At 32.5% G+C, this 16,418-nt stretch overlaps 1 protein-coding gene across 1 annotated transcript in view; it reads right to left on the bottom strand.

The window, feature by feature from the left end:
- Positions 1-16,418, bottom strand: part of LOC143235794 (uncharacterized) — a 46,823-nt gene that overhangs the window by 25,022 nt on the left and 5,383 nt on the right. The gene's annotated exons all lie outside the window — the stretch shown is intronic.

The following is a 16,418-nucleotide window of genomic DNA, read 5'->3' as shown; positions in this document are numbered from 1 at the left end:
TTTACACAGAGTAATATTATCCTCTTATTAATGGTCATGAGAAAAAGACATTATTAATTCACAATTATAAAGACTGTATTCATTTGTTTTTGATGTAATGAGAGACTGCCAATGTTAGTGGATTCTTTATTTAAATTGCATGTTCTTCTTCTAGACTGACTAAATCCAACTTTCCTTGTTTCAAAAGACACACTGTATTTATATAGAACAATTAAAACTACCCACAAGACTGATTGTTAAACTCAAACATCACCAAGGCCTTGAGATATCACCTGAATAACAGCTGAAGGATACATTCTTGACAATGTACAACATTGCAGCAATACTTACCACAGAGAAAACAAGTATTATCACTTTAAGACTAACAAAAACAAAACAAAGACAGCTACAACAAATTCAACTTAATAGTTTCTGGACCACAAGTTAGGTGAAATCTTCATACATACATAATAATGGATAAATTAAAAATAGATACTATATTATTACAAGAAGACAGAGACACATGTCTACATCCCTTGTGTTACATGATGAAGTACATAACCAAAATAAATACTATATTATTACAAGAAGACAAAAAGACACATGTCTACATCCCTTGTGTTACATGATGAAGTACATAAATAAAATAGATACTATATTATTACAAGACAGAGACACATGTCTACATCCCTTGTGTTACATGATGAAGTACATAAATAAAATAAATACTATATTATTACAAGAAGACAGAGACACATGTCTACATCCCTTGTGTTACATGATGAAGTACATAAACAAAATAAATACTATATTATTACAAGAAGACAGAGACACATGTCTACATCCCTTGTGTTACATGATGAAGTACATAACCAAAATAAATACTATATTATTACAAGAAGACAAAAAGACACATGTCTACATCCCTTGTGTTACATGATGAAGTACATAAACAAAATAAATACTATATTATTACAAGAAGACAAAGAGACACATGTATATATCCCTTGTGTTATATGATGAAGTACATAAACAAAATAAATACTATATTATTACAAGAAGACAGAGAGACACATGTATACATCCCTTGTGTTACATGATGAAGCACATAAACAAAATAAATACTATATTATTACAAGAAGACAAAAGAGACACATGTATACATCCCTTGTGTTACATGATGAAGTACATAAACAAAATAAATACTATATTATTACAAGAAGACAAAGAGACACATGTCTACATCCCTTGTGTTACATGATGAAGTACATAAACAAAATAAATACTATATTATTACAAGAAGACAAAAGAGACACATGTATACATCCCTTGTGTTACATGATGAAGTACATAAACAAAATAAATACTATATTATTACAAGAAGACAGAGACACATGTCTACATCCCTTGTGTTACATGATGAAGTACATAAACAAAATAAATACTATATTATTACAAGAAGACAGAGACACATGTCTACATCCCTTGTGTTACATGATGAAGTACATAACCAAAATAAATACTATATTATTACAAGAAGACAAAAAGACACATGTCTACATCCCTTGTGTTACATGATGAAGTACATAAACAAAATAAATACTATATTATTACAAGAAGACAAAGAGACACATGTATATATCCCTTGTGTTATATGATGAAGTACATAAACAAAATAAATACTATATTATTACAAGAAGACAGAGAGACACATGTATACATCCCTTGTGTTACATGATGAAGTACATAAACAAAATAAATACTATATTATTACAAGAAGACAAAAGAGACACATGTCTACATCCCTTGTGTTACATGATGAAGTACATAAATAAAATAAATACTATATTATTACAAGAAGACAGAGACACATGTCTACATCCCTTGTGTTACATGATGAAGTACATAAACAAAATAAATACTATATTATTACAAGAAGACAGAGACACATGTCTACATCCCTTGTGTTACATGATGAAGTACATAACCAAAATAAATACTATATTATTACAAGAAGACAAAAAGACACATGTCTACATCCCTTGTGTTACATGATGAAGTACATAAACAAAATAAATACTATATTATTACAAGAAGACAAAGAGACACATGTATATATCCCTTGTGTTATATGATGAAGTACATAAACAAAATAAATACTATATTATTACAAGAAGACAGAGAGACACATGTATACATCCCTTGTGTTACATGATGAAGCACATAAACAAAATAAATACTATATTATTACAAGAAGACAAAAGAGACACATGTATACATCCCTTGTGTTACATGATGAAGTACATAAACAAAATAAATACTATATTATTACAAGAAGACAAAGAGACACATGTCTACATCCCTTGTGTTACATGATGAAGTACATAAACAAAATAAATACTATATTATTACAAGAAGACAAAAGAGACACATGTATACATCCCTTGTGTTACATGATGAAGTACATAAACAAAATAAATACTATATTATTACAAGAAGACAGAGACACATGTCTACATCCCTTGTGTTACATGATGAAGTACATAAACAAAATAAATACTATATTATTACAAGAAGACAGAGACACATGTCTACATCCCTTGTGTTACATGATGAAGTACATAACCAAAATAAATACTATATTATTACAAGAAGACAAAAAGACACATGTCTACATCCCTTGTGTTACATGATGAAGTACATAAACAAAATAAATACTATATTATTACAAGAAGACAAAGAGACACATGTATATATCCCTTGTGTTATATGATGAAGTACATAAACAAAATAAATACTATATTATTACAAGAAGACAGAGAGACACATGTATACATCCCTTGTGTTACATGATGAAGTACATAAACAAAATAAATACTATATTATTACAAGAAGACAAAAGAGACACATGTATACATCCCTTGTGTTACATGATGAAGTACATAAACAAAATAAATACTATATTATTACAAGAAGACAAAGAGACATATGTCTACATCCCTTGTGTTACATGATGAAGTACATAAACAAAATAAATACTATATTATTACAAGAAGACAAAAGAGACACATGTATACATCCCTTGTGTTACATGATGAAGTACATAAACAAAATAAATACTATATTATTACAAGAAGACAAAGAGACACATGTCTACATCCCTTGTGTTACATGATGAAGTACATAAACAAAATAGATACTATATTATTACAAGAAGACAGACAGACACATGTCTACATCCCTTGTGTTACATGATGAAGTACATAAATAAAATAGATACTATATTTTTACAAGAAGACAAAGATACACATGTATACATCCCTTGTGTTACATGATGAAGTACATAAACAAAATAAATACTATATTATTACAAGAAGACAAAGAGACAAATGTACACATCCCTTGTGCTACATGATGAAGTACATAAACAAAATAAATACTATATTATTACAAGAAGACAAAAAGACACATGTCTACATCCCTTGTGTTACATGATGAAGTACATAAACAAAATAAATACTATATTTTTACAAGAAGACAAAGATACACATGTATACATCCCTTGTGTTACATGATGAAGTACATAAACAAAATAAATACTATAGTATTACAAGAAGACAAAGAGGCACATGTATACATCCCTTGTGTTACATGATGAAGTACATAAACAAAATAAATACTATATTATTACAAGAAGACAGAGAGACACATGTATACATCCCTTGTGTTACATGATGAAGTACATAACCAAAATAAATACTATATTATTACAAGAAGACAAAGATACACATGTATACATCCCTTGTGTTACATGATGAAGTACATAACCAAAATAAATACTATATTATTACAAGAAGACAAAGAGACATGTATACATCCCTTGTGTTACATGATGAAGTACATAAACAAAATAAATACTATATTATTACAAGAAGACAAAGAGACACATGTATACATCCCTTGTGTTACATGATGAAGTACATAAACAAAATAAATACTATATTATTACATGAGGACAAAGACACACATGTCTACATCCCTTGTGTTACATGATGAAGTACATAAACAAAATAAATACTATATTATCACAAGAGGACAAAGAGACACATGTATACATCCCTTGTGTTACATGATGAAGTACATAAACAAAATAGATACTATATTATTACAAGAAGACAAAGAGACACATGTCTACATCCCTTGTGTTACATGATGAAGTACATAAACAAAATAAATACTATATTATTACAAGAAGACAAAGAGACACATGTCTACATCCCTTGTGTTACATGATGAAGTACATAAACAAAATAAATACTATATTATTACAAGAAGACAAAGAGACACATGTCTACATCCCTTGTGTTACATGATGAAGTACATAAACAAAATAAATACTATATTATTACAAGAAGACAAAGAGACACATGTATACATCCCTTGTGTTACATGATGAAGTACATAAAAAATCACCACACTTGGATATACTTTGATCAAAATGATATTCTGTTACTTGTAGTTTTTTCTTGAAAGGAAGAATGTGTTATCAGAATCTGTTGTATACTCTCTAACGGCTTTATTACTCAACTATATGAAATGATGTTATATAATCTATTTGACTCACAGTATCTTGAAGCATGAAACACTCAAACAACATAAATAAGGAGACAAGTAATTGGTTTAGTTATGATAGGTAGCTACTTTCAACATAGAGAGAGGTCTCTTAGTTGTTGATTGTTTATATTAATGACCTGAACAGCTCTTGAGTAATACCCCATCAACCATAATTCTTTTATTTAAAACATCCTTAACAATCTTGGTAAATATGAAAAACAAAGAGAAGTAATTCAGGACTATTGTTGTTAGACCATAAAGCTATAGATTATAGTAATTCAGGACTATTGTTGTTAGACCATAAAGCTATAGATTATAGTAATTCAGGACTACTGTTGTTAGACCATAAAGCTATAGGTTATAGTAATTCAGGACTATTGTTGTTAGACCATAAAGCTATAGATTATAGTAATTCAGGACTATTGTTGCTAAACCATAAAGCTATAGATTATAGTAATTCAGGACTATTGTTGCTAAACCATAAAGCTATAGATTATAGTAATTCAGGACTATTGTTGCTAAACCATAAAGCTATAGATTATAGTAATTCAGGACTATTGTTGTTAGATCATAAAGCTATGGATTACAATTTTAGATACTACAGTTGTTAGACCAATTAGCTATAGATTACAATTTTAGATACTACAGTTGTTAGACCAATTAGCTATAGATTACAATTTTAGATACTACAGTTGTTAGACCAATTAGCTATAGATTACAATTTTAGATACTACAGTTGTTAGACCAATTAGCTATAGATTACAATTTTAGATACTACAGTTGTTAGACCATTCAGCTATAGATTACAATATTAGATACTACAATTGTTAGACCATTCAGCTATAGATTACAATATTAGATACTACAGTTGTTAGACCATTCAGCTATAGATTACAATATTAGATACTACAGTTGTTAGACCATTCAGCTATAGATTAACATATTAGCTACTACTGTTGTTTGACCATTCAGCTATAGAATAAAATAATAGGTACTATTGTTGTTAGACCATTCAGCTATAGATTAACATATTAGGTACTACTGTTGTAAGACCATTCAGCTATAGAATAAAATAATAGGTACTATTGTTGTTAGACCATTCAGCTATAGATTAACATATTAGGTACTACTGTTGTTAGACCATTCAGCTATAGATTAACATATTAGGTACTACCGTTGTTAGGCCATTCAGCTATAGGTGAAAATATTAGGTACAGTTGTTAGATCAATCAGTTATAGGTTACAAAAGAAAGGCTAATTAGTAAGTTATTACTGTTGTTAAAATGTGTAGTTAGGCTTATCAATCAATTTTCGTTGAGCTAACATGTGGTATTTTAACCATAGAAATTATTTGTTTTATCATCAATTGGTTTATAATTTGCATTTTTCTCAACAATTTTCTCCAATAATCCACAGCATCACCAAAAACAAAAACTATTACAATAATATGAACATGTAATGTTGAAGTTCTTTTTTATTTCATATTATTCACTAATATTACTTATTCAGTCTTGCACCAACAGCTACTCAACTGTTCTTCATTTGTTATATACAACTTAATAAGATAGATGTTTTATCCACTATTATTTCAAATACAACCAACGTAAAAATATCCTTTCATTGCAACACAGTATGCTTGTTGAAAATAAAATTAGCTTCAGGTATCTCACATCAGTATATATTTTGCTTCTTCATGTCCAATTTTGCCAGAAAGACTGTGGTAATCACCCCTTGGTCTGCGCTTCGAAATTACTAAGCTGTCTACAGATAGACTTGGTTTATCACTGAGCAGCAGTTGGGCAAAAAACCTCTTAATTCAGTGGACTCCTTATCGGATTAATTGCATCTCCCAACCACATGTCAAGCACATTTCACTCAATTTATTAAGTGCGAGGTATTATGGCTTTTATATACTACAGCGAAACTGTCTAATGTTGTCGATCAATGTTCAAGAATTGTATTAAAAACAAATTTTACATTTTCGAAACATTTGAAACATTTTGTTAACACTGTAAATAGTGCTTATGAAGAAAGAAAGAAAAATACGGTTGTAATTTTGAGATGTCCGAATTCTGAAATGTCAAAAAATGAATTTTCTTATATTGGGAAAATACTTTTGAAATACAATTATTTTCTCAAAATTATATTTAAAACTAGCATAAATTAAACTGTAAGAGGAAATATTAGCTACTACTATTGTTAGACCATTCAGCTATAGATGAAAATATTAGGTACTGTTGTTGTGAGACCATAAACTATTATAAACTGCGTTAATAATAAAATTAATTATTAGTCCCAACACGTTAGTAACACGTTAAAATTGAAATGAAAACACATTTACAAATATGGACTACAGAAACAACTAAAATACTTAAATAGTTAGGCCTAATAACTTCGTATATCGTGTCAATTTAAAAGATTGAGGAATAACAAACCTAGATATAATTGTGCCAAATTGTCGCTAACAGTGTGACATCACTTACATAAATATATTCCGAGTCATTCTTCTGTCAAACTATCTTTATTTTCAAAATTAAAGTTCTGTGAATAATGTTTATTAATGCACTCACTCATGTTAGTTTTTTCAATCGTATATTAAACAGAACAATCCTGTTCTGTGTTATGAATGTCCACTGGTGTGGTAGTGAATTTTAAAAATACAAATATATAACGAATTCTTCACAGTGAATATCGAATAGCACTTCGTATAATAATAATACAAATACAATAAATAAAAAATTAGTGTGCTGAAAATGTTAAATTTGTTCAAAATGTTTTAATGAGTAAAACCACAAATATTACTAAGACAAGTATATATAATATTGTTATGGTAACCATGTGGCTTAACTTATTAAACCGACAAATAGCTAAGTAGCAGTAATAATAAAGGGCGCGTTTTAATGTTTTATAATTGGCAATGAATGATAAGTTAACAGCTCAGTTTGTAACATTTGGCTTGAGTTAAGAGATGATATCTACATCACAAAGTTGTTGTTTTGTAGTGTCTGTTTAAAAGTGTACATTATTCACAGATATCATAACAGATATTCCAACACCACATTTACTTCTACAATGAATAAGACAGGTTTGTAAATACTGACTCAAATTACATTAGCTTAATAGCATTGATTAACCCTAAAATAAAGTAATTACCTTATTACAAACGTTTCAAAGTTATTGAATATGTATATTTAACTGCATTTTTTATTATATAAAATATGCATCGTACTTACTTCAGCAAACCATTTCAGCATCATACATTCTTCGATTTGTTTGGTAATGTCTTACAACAGTGATAGTGAACCATATTTTATATATAAAATGTAATTGTATTCTTTAATAGATTGTTTAGGCACAGTATTCATGATGAAACTTAATAAATGTTCTATACACTTGTGTCTCCACAACAGGCAGTTGCCCGTCCATTCTACAAAGTTTCAAAATATAATTGTATTTGATATTTCTACAATTTTAAGGATGTGAGTATTTCTAAAACTTGCTTCCTTTGTTGCTTAAAATAAATATTCGTGGATCTCGGGAATGGCCTCAATTTTGTTTTTCAGCTGAAAACTTTTAGTTCATAGCTTCATCTACTGACTGATTTGAGATCTTATTACAGCCGCGGCTACTGTTGTTGTTTTTTATCGCTATCCAGAAAACTACATTCAGGGTCAATTTTACTGCACTAATACTCTGTAAGAACACTTTTCATACTTTATGATTATAGTAGTAACCAGCTATATAAACAAGAGGAAATCTTCAATAGCCGCAGGTCTTGACATTCTTTTAGACAGGATTAGAATATATTAATTTGTGAGAACTTGAGCATTTTTAAATAGATCAATGGAAAGGGTTTGACCTCCAGAGTCCAAAACTGTACTTAAATTAGATCTTAAATCGGTCAATTGATAATGAAGCTACCAGATAAAGGTTTGTACTTGAAAATAAATAAATAAAAAATAAAAACCCTTAAGCCTTTTTATGAGCCGCTATGCTATGCTAAAACCCATAAAACTGACGGCTTTATCGGTGACCAAGGGTTACACCTTTTCAAACTGAAGTTAACTTTACCTCGATTCGGTTAGGAATCATGGTTATTGTTTGATTGATTTATTGTTTTGAATTTTGCGCAAAGATACACGAGGGCTTAGCCGTCCCTCATTTTACACTGTAAGACTAAAGGGAAAGCAACTAGTTATCACCACCCACCGCCAACTCTTGGGCTACTCTTTTACCAACAAATAATGGGATTGATCGTCACATGATAACGCTCCCACGACAGAAAAGGTAAGAATGTTTGGTGTGAAGGGGATTCGAACCTGTGACTCTCCGATTATGAATCGAGTGCCTTAACCACCTGGCTATGGCGGGCCCGCTGTTAATACTAATAACATTCTTGGTAAAAATCGACTCATATTGTTGAAACGCATGCTATTATTTTTCACATTTGGTGGGATATTTCAAGAATACTTTGTATTGTGTCCACATAAGTTATTTTTTTCCTCAACGTTTCCTACAAACTACCAACACAATCACTTATATTTAATTAAACACACATTTGTAGGTCTAAGTTCACAAATAATATTTTAATATTCAAAATACATTTACGTGTTAAAGATGCTATAATGTAAAAGTTAGCTTACTTGTTCACGGCTAATGAAGTTACCGATCATGAACTATTACTATATATAATTAATACTGATATGATTACTTCTCAAACGTACAGCCGTAAATCTATGGAATTACAATGCTAAAATCAGGGGTTCGATTCCCCTCGGTGGACTCAGCAGATAGCCCGATGTGGCTTTACTATAAGAAAACACACACACACATCCAGTATTTATAACTATTGTACTAAATATGAATGTACTTACTGGATCAGGCATCTCCTAGCTAATATCTACAGTAAAGCACTGAAAATATAGCTTCAAACAATATCTGTGGTTTCCTTTCAATAAATAACAAGTTCTTGTATTTGTGTGCATTAAATAAGAGTTTCCTTTCAGTGGCTCATGAGTAATTATAGTAGTTCATAACAATGATCTCATAAGAACAGAACGTTTTTGAGTAACTGGAATATTTTGCTTTTCGTACTCGCTGAATTTAAAAGATTAGTCATAACAGTAGCTTTCAAACGAACATATTTCAACATGAAGGCATTTTTAGGAACTAAAAGAACATCTAAACAGACTCAAAAAACAAAAAGGTCCGTTGTTCGCTGTGACTCTTACACTTCCTATGAGTATATCTTCCTATAATAAATACAATATGGCATCATTTGTTCAATTGTACCACAAACACAAATCAATACAAAAAATTATAATTTGGGTATTCAGTATTCAGACAATTTGAAAGATAATTGTGGTATGTGTAACCACTACTTCTTTATAATAGAATATAACAGTGCTCTCAACAAGAATACTAAGACTGTACAGGATGATCTGATCATATTTCACTAGGACTGTACACGATGATCTGATCATATTTCACTAGGACTGTACATGATGATCTGATCATATTTCACTAGGACTGTACATGATGATCTGATCATATTTCACTAGGACTGTACATGATGATCTGATCATATTTCACTAGGACTGTACATGATGATCTGATCATATTTCACTAGGACTGTACAGGATGATCTGATCATATTTCACTAGGACTGTACATGATGATCTGATCATATTTCACTAGAACTGTACATCATGATATGATCATATTTCACTAGAACTGTACAGGATGATCTGATCATATTTCACTAGGACTGTACATGATGATCTGATCATATTTCACTAGGACTGTACATGATGATCTCATCATATTTCACTAGGACTGTACATGATGATCTGATCATATTTCACTAGGACTGTACATGATGATCTGATCATATTTCACTAGGACTGTACATGATGATCTGATCATATTTCACTAGGACTGTACATGATGATCTGATCATATTTCACTAGGACTCACATGATGATCTGATCATATTTCACTGACTGTACATGATGATCTGATCATATTTCACTAGGACTGTACAGGATGATCTGATCATATTTCACTAGGACTGTACAGGATGATCTGATCATATTTCACTAGGACTGTACAGGATGATCTGATCATATTTCACTAGGACTGTACAGGATGATCTGATCATATTTCACTAGGACTGTACACGATGATCTGATCATATTTCACTAGGACTGTACAGGATGATCTGATCATATTTCACTAGGACTGTACAGGATGATCTGATCATATTTCACTAGGACTGTACATGATGATCTGGACTGTACATATTTCACTAGGACTGTACATGATGATCTGATCATATTTCACTAGGACTGTACAGGATGATCTGATCATATTTCACTAGGACTGTACATGATGATCTGATCATATTTCACTAGGACTGTACAGGATGATCTGATCATATTTCACTAGGACTGTACATGATGATCTGATCATATTTCACTAGGACTGTACAGGATGATCTGATCATATTTCACTAGGACTGTACATGATGATCTGATCATATTTCACTAGGACTGTACATGATGATCTGATCATATTTCACTAGGACTGTACATGATGATCTGATCATATTTCACTAGGACTGTACATGATGATCTGATCATATTTCACTAGGACTGTACATGATGATCTGATCATATTTCACTAGGACTGTACATGATGATCTGATCATATTTCACTAGGACTGTACATGATGATCTGATCATATTTCACTAGGACTGTACATGATGATCTGATCATATTTCACTAGAACTGTACAGGATGATCTGATCATATTTCACTAGAACTGTACAGGATGATCTGATCATATTTCACTAGGACTGTACATGATGATCTGATCATATTTCACTAGGACTGTACAGGATGATCTGATCATATTTCACTAGGACTGTACATGATGATCTGATCATATTTCACTAGGACTGTACATGATGATCTGATCATATTTCACTAGGACTGTACATGATGATCTGATCATATTTCACTAGGACTGTACATGATGATCTGATCATATTTCACTAGGACTGTACAGGATGATCTGATCATATTTCACTAGGACTGTACAGGATGATCTGATCATATTTCACTAGGACTGTACATGATGATCTGATCATATTTCACTAGGACTGTACAGGATGATCTGATCATATTTCACTAGGACTGTACAGGATGATCTGATCATATTTCACAAGGACTGTACAGGATGATCTGATCATATTTCACTAGGACTGTACATGATGATCTGATCATATTTCACTAGGACTGTACACGATGATCTGATCATATTTCACTAGGACTGTACAGGATGATCTGATCATATTTCACTAGGACTGTACAGGATGATCTGATCATATTTCACTAGGACTGTACATGATGATCTGATCATATTTCACTAGGACTGTACATGATGATCTGATCATATTTCACTAGGACTGTACAGGATGATCTGATCATATTTCACTAGAACTGTACATGATGATCTGATCATATTTCACTAGGACTGTACATGATGATCTGATCATATTTCACTAGGACTGTACAGGATGATCTGATCATATTTCACTAGGACTGTACAGGATGATCTGATCATATTTCACTAGGGCTGTACAGGATGATCTGATCATATTTCACTAGGACTGTACAGGATGATCTGATCATATTTCACTAGGACTGTACATGATGATCTGATCATATTTCACCAGGACTATACAGGATGATCTGATCATATTTCACTAGGACTGTACAGGATGATCTGATCATATTTCACTAGGACTGTACAGGATGATCTGATCATATTTCACTAGGACTGTACATGATGATCTGATCATATTTCACTAGGACTGTACAGGATGATCTGATCATATTTCACTAGGACTGTACAGGATGATCTGATCATATTTCACTAGAACTGTACATCATGATCTGATCATATTTCACTAGGACTGTACATGATGATCTGATGATATTTCACAAGGACTGTACAGGATGATCTGATCATATTTCACTAGGACTGTACATGATGATCTGATCATATTTCACTAGGACTGTACATGATGATCTGATCATATTTCACTAGGACTGTACATGATGATCTGATCATATTTCACTAGGACTGTACATGATGATCTGATCATATTTCACTAGAACTGTACAGGATGATCTGATCATATTTCACTAGGACTGTACATGATGATCTGATCATATTTCACTAGAACTGTACAGGATGATCTGATCATATTTCACTAGGACTGTACATGATGATCTGATCATATTTCACTAGGACTGTACATGATGATCTGATCATATTTCACTAGGACTGTACATGATGATCTGATCATATTTCACTAGGACTGTACACGATGATCTGATCATATTTCACTAGGACTGTACAGGATGATCTGATCATATTTCACTAGGACTGTACAGGATGATCTGATCATATTTCACTAGGACTGTACACGATGATCTGATCATATTTCACTAGGACTGTACACGATGATCTGATCATATTTCACTAGGACTGTACAGGATGATCTGATCATATTTCACTAGGACTGTACAGGATGATCTGATCATATTTCACAAGGACTGTACAGGATGATCTGATCATATTTCACTAGGACTGTACATGATGATCTGATCATATTTCACTAGGACTGTACACGATGATCTGATCATATTTCACTAGGACTGTACACGATGATCTGATCATATTTCACTAGGACTGTACAGGATGATCTGATCATATTTCACTAGGACTGTACAGGATGATCTGATCATATTTCACTAGGACTGTACATGATGATCTGATCATATTTCACTAGGACTGTACATGATGATCTGATCATATTTCACTAGGACTGTACAGGATGATCTGATCATATTTCACTAGAACTGTACATGATGATCTGATCATATTTCACTAGGACTGTACATGATGATCTGATCATATTTCACTAGGACTGTACAGGATGATCTGATCATATTTCACTAGGACTGTACAGGATGATCTGATCATATTTCACTAGGGCTGTACAGGATGATCTGATCATATTTCACTAGGACTGTACAGGATGATCTGATCATATTTCACTAGAACTGTACATCATGATCTGATCATATTTCACTAGGACTGTACATGATGATCTGATCATATTTCACTAGGACTATACAGGATGATCTGATCATATTTCACTAGGACTGTACATGATGATCTGATCATATTTCACCAGGACTATACAGGATGATCTGATCATATTTCACTAGGACTGTACAGGATGATCTGATCATATTTCACTAGGACTGTACAGGATGATCTGATCATATTTCACTAGGACTGTACACGATGATCTGATCATATTTCACTAGGACTGTACAGGATGATCTGATCATATTTCACTAGGACTGTACAGGATGATCTGATCATATTTCACTAGAACTGTACATCATGATCTGATCATATTTCACTAGGACTGTACATGATGATCTGATGATATTTCACAAGGACTGTACAGGATGATCTGATCATATTTCACTAGGACTGTACATGATGATCTGATCATATTTCACTAGGACTGTACATGATGATCTGATCATATTTCACTAGGACTGTACATGATGATCTGATCATATTTCACTAGGACTGTACATGATGATCTGATCATATTTCACTAGAACTGTACAGGATGATCTGATCATATTTCACTAGGACTGTACATGATGATCTGATCATATTTCACTAGAACTGTACAGGATGATCTGATCATATTTCACTAGGACTGTACATGATGATCTGATCATATTTCACTAGGACTGGACATGATGATCTGATCATATTTCACTAGGACTGTACATGATGATCTGATCATATTTCACTAGGACTGTACAGGATGATCTGATCATATTTCACTAGAACTGTACATAATGATCTGATCATATTTCACTAGGACTGTACATGATGATCTGATCATATTTCACTAGGACTGTACAGGATGATCTGATCATATTTCACTAGGACTGTACAGGATGATCTGATCATATTTCACTAGGGCTGTACAGGATGATCTGATCATATTTCACTAGGACTGTACAGGATGATCTGATCATATTTCACTAGGACTGTACATGATGATCTGATCATATTTCACTAGGACTGTACATGATGATCTGATCATATTTCACTAGGACTATACAGGATGATCTGATCATATTTCACTAGGACTGTACATGATGATCTGATCATATTTCACCAGGACTATACAGGATGATCTGATCATATTTCACTAGGACTGTACAGGATGATCTGATCATATTTCACTAGGACTGTACAGGATGATCTGATCATATTTCACTAGGACTGTACAATCAATGAAGTATGTATGATATCAAGTATGTATGGTGTGAGGTATGTATGGTATGAAGTATGTATGGTGTGAGGTATGTATGGTGTGAAGTATGTATGGTGTGAAGTATGTATGGTGTGAAGTATCATATGGTATGAAGTATGTATGGTGTGAAGTATCATATGGTATGAAGTATGTATGGTATGAAGTATGTATGGTGTGAAGTATGTATGATATAAAGTATCATATGGTATGAATTATGTATGATATGAAGTATCATATGGTATGAATTATGTATGGTATGAAGTATGTATGGTGTGAAGTATGTATGATATGAAGTATGTATGTTATGAAGTATGTATAATATGAAGTATGTATGTTATGAAGTATGTATAATATGAAGTATGTATGTTATGAAGTATGTATAATATGAAGTATGTATAATATGAAGTATGTATGATATGATAAATTATTAATCGAGGAAACGGGCAAATTTGCATATTTTCATTTACATAAGGTCTGAATAAAACAACATATGAATGAAGATTTACATGTATTTATACTAAAGTTATACGAAAATGTTGAGTGAGTAGTTTTTCGAGATTTGCGACTGTAATGTAAATCACCTTCACGTATCAGCCCCAAAATATAGTCTCCCATAATGTTTTCGTCATACGCTCCTTGGTAGCGACGTTCAAAGTTCGGTATAACTTGGTAAAAGTGCTCACCTTGCTCCTCTGAGTATGCTCCCATGTTCTCCTTGAATTTATCAAGATGAGCGTCAAGGATATGGACTTTCAGAGACATCCTAAAGTCCATTTTACTGTAACTCTTCACCAAAGACTCAACCAGTTCCACATAATTTTCGGCCTTGTGATTGCCCAAGAAGCCCTGAACCTGAGGCGACAAAGTTGCCCCAAGCTTTTTTCTTCCTTCCTACTAAGCTTCTTACGGAATTCTGTGCACTCCAAGATCTTTATTTGTGGTCCAACGAAGACACCAGCTTTGACCTTTGCCTTAGACATCTTAGGGAAGAAGTCTCGAAGGTACTTGAGGGCTGCAGACTCCTTATCAAGAGCTGTGACAAATTGTTTCATGAGACCCAATTTTATGTGCAATGGTGGGAACAACACCTTCTGGAGGTCCACTGGTGGTTCACACTTGACATTGTGCCTCACCACAAAGAACTCGGTCCGTTGTGGCCAGTGCTTCCTGTTGTAGTGCGCTGCGGAGTCCCTGCTGTCCCAAAGGCAAATATAACAGGGAAACACCTTGGAGACACATCATTTTGAAGTCTTCGATAACCTCCCAGCCATACTCATACTTCAAGACTTCTAGCGAGGCCTTGACGCTGTTGTATTTCTCTTTGAGGTGCATCGAATGAGCAGCACAGAAACTTCTGTATCAGCTACTCAGCACTGAATCTACCTGGAATGTTCTGGAAAA

Source organism: Tachypleus tridentatus, chromosome 12 (assembly GCF_004210375.1).
Source record: "Tachypleus tridentatus isolate NWPU-2018 chromosome 12, ASM421037v1, whole genome shotgun sequence".
In the NCBI taxonomy this organism is placed as follows: Eukaryota; Metazoa; Arthropoda; class Merostomata; order Xiphosura; family Limulidae; genus Tachypleus; species Tachypleus tridentatus.
This window is presented reverse-complemented; position numbering and strand designations above follow the sequence as displayed.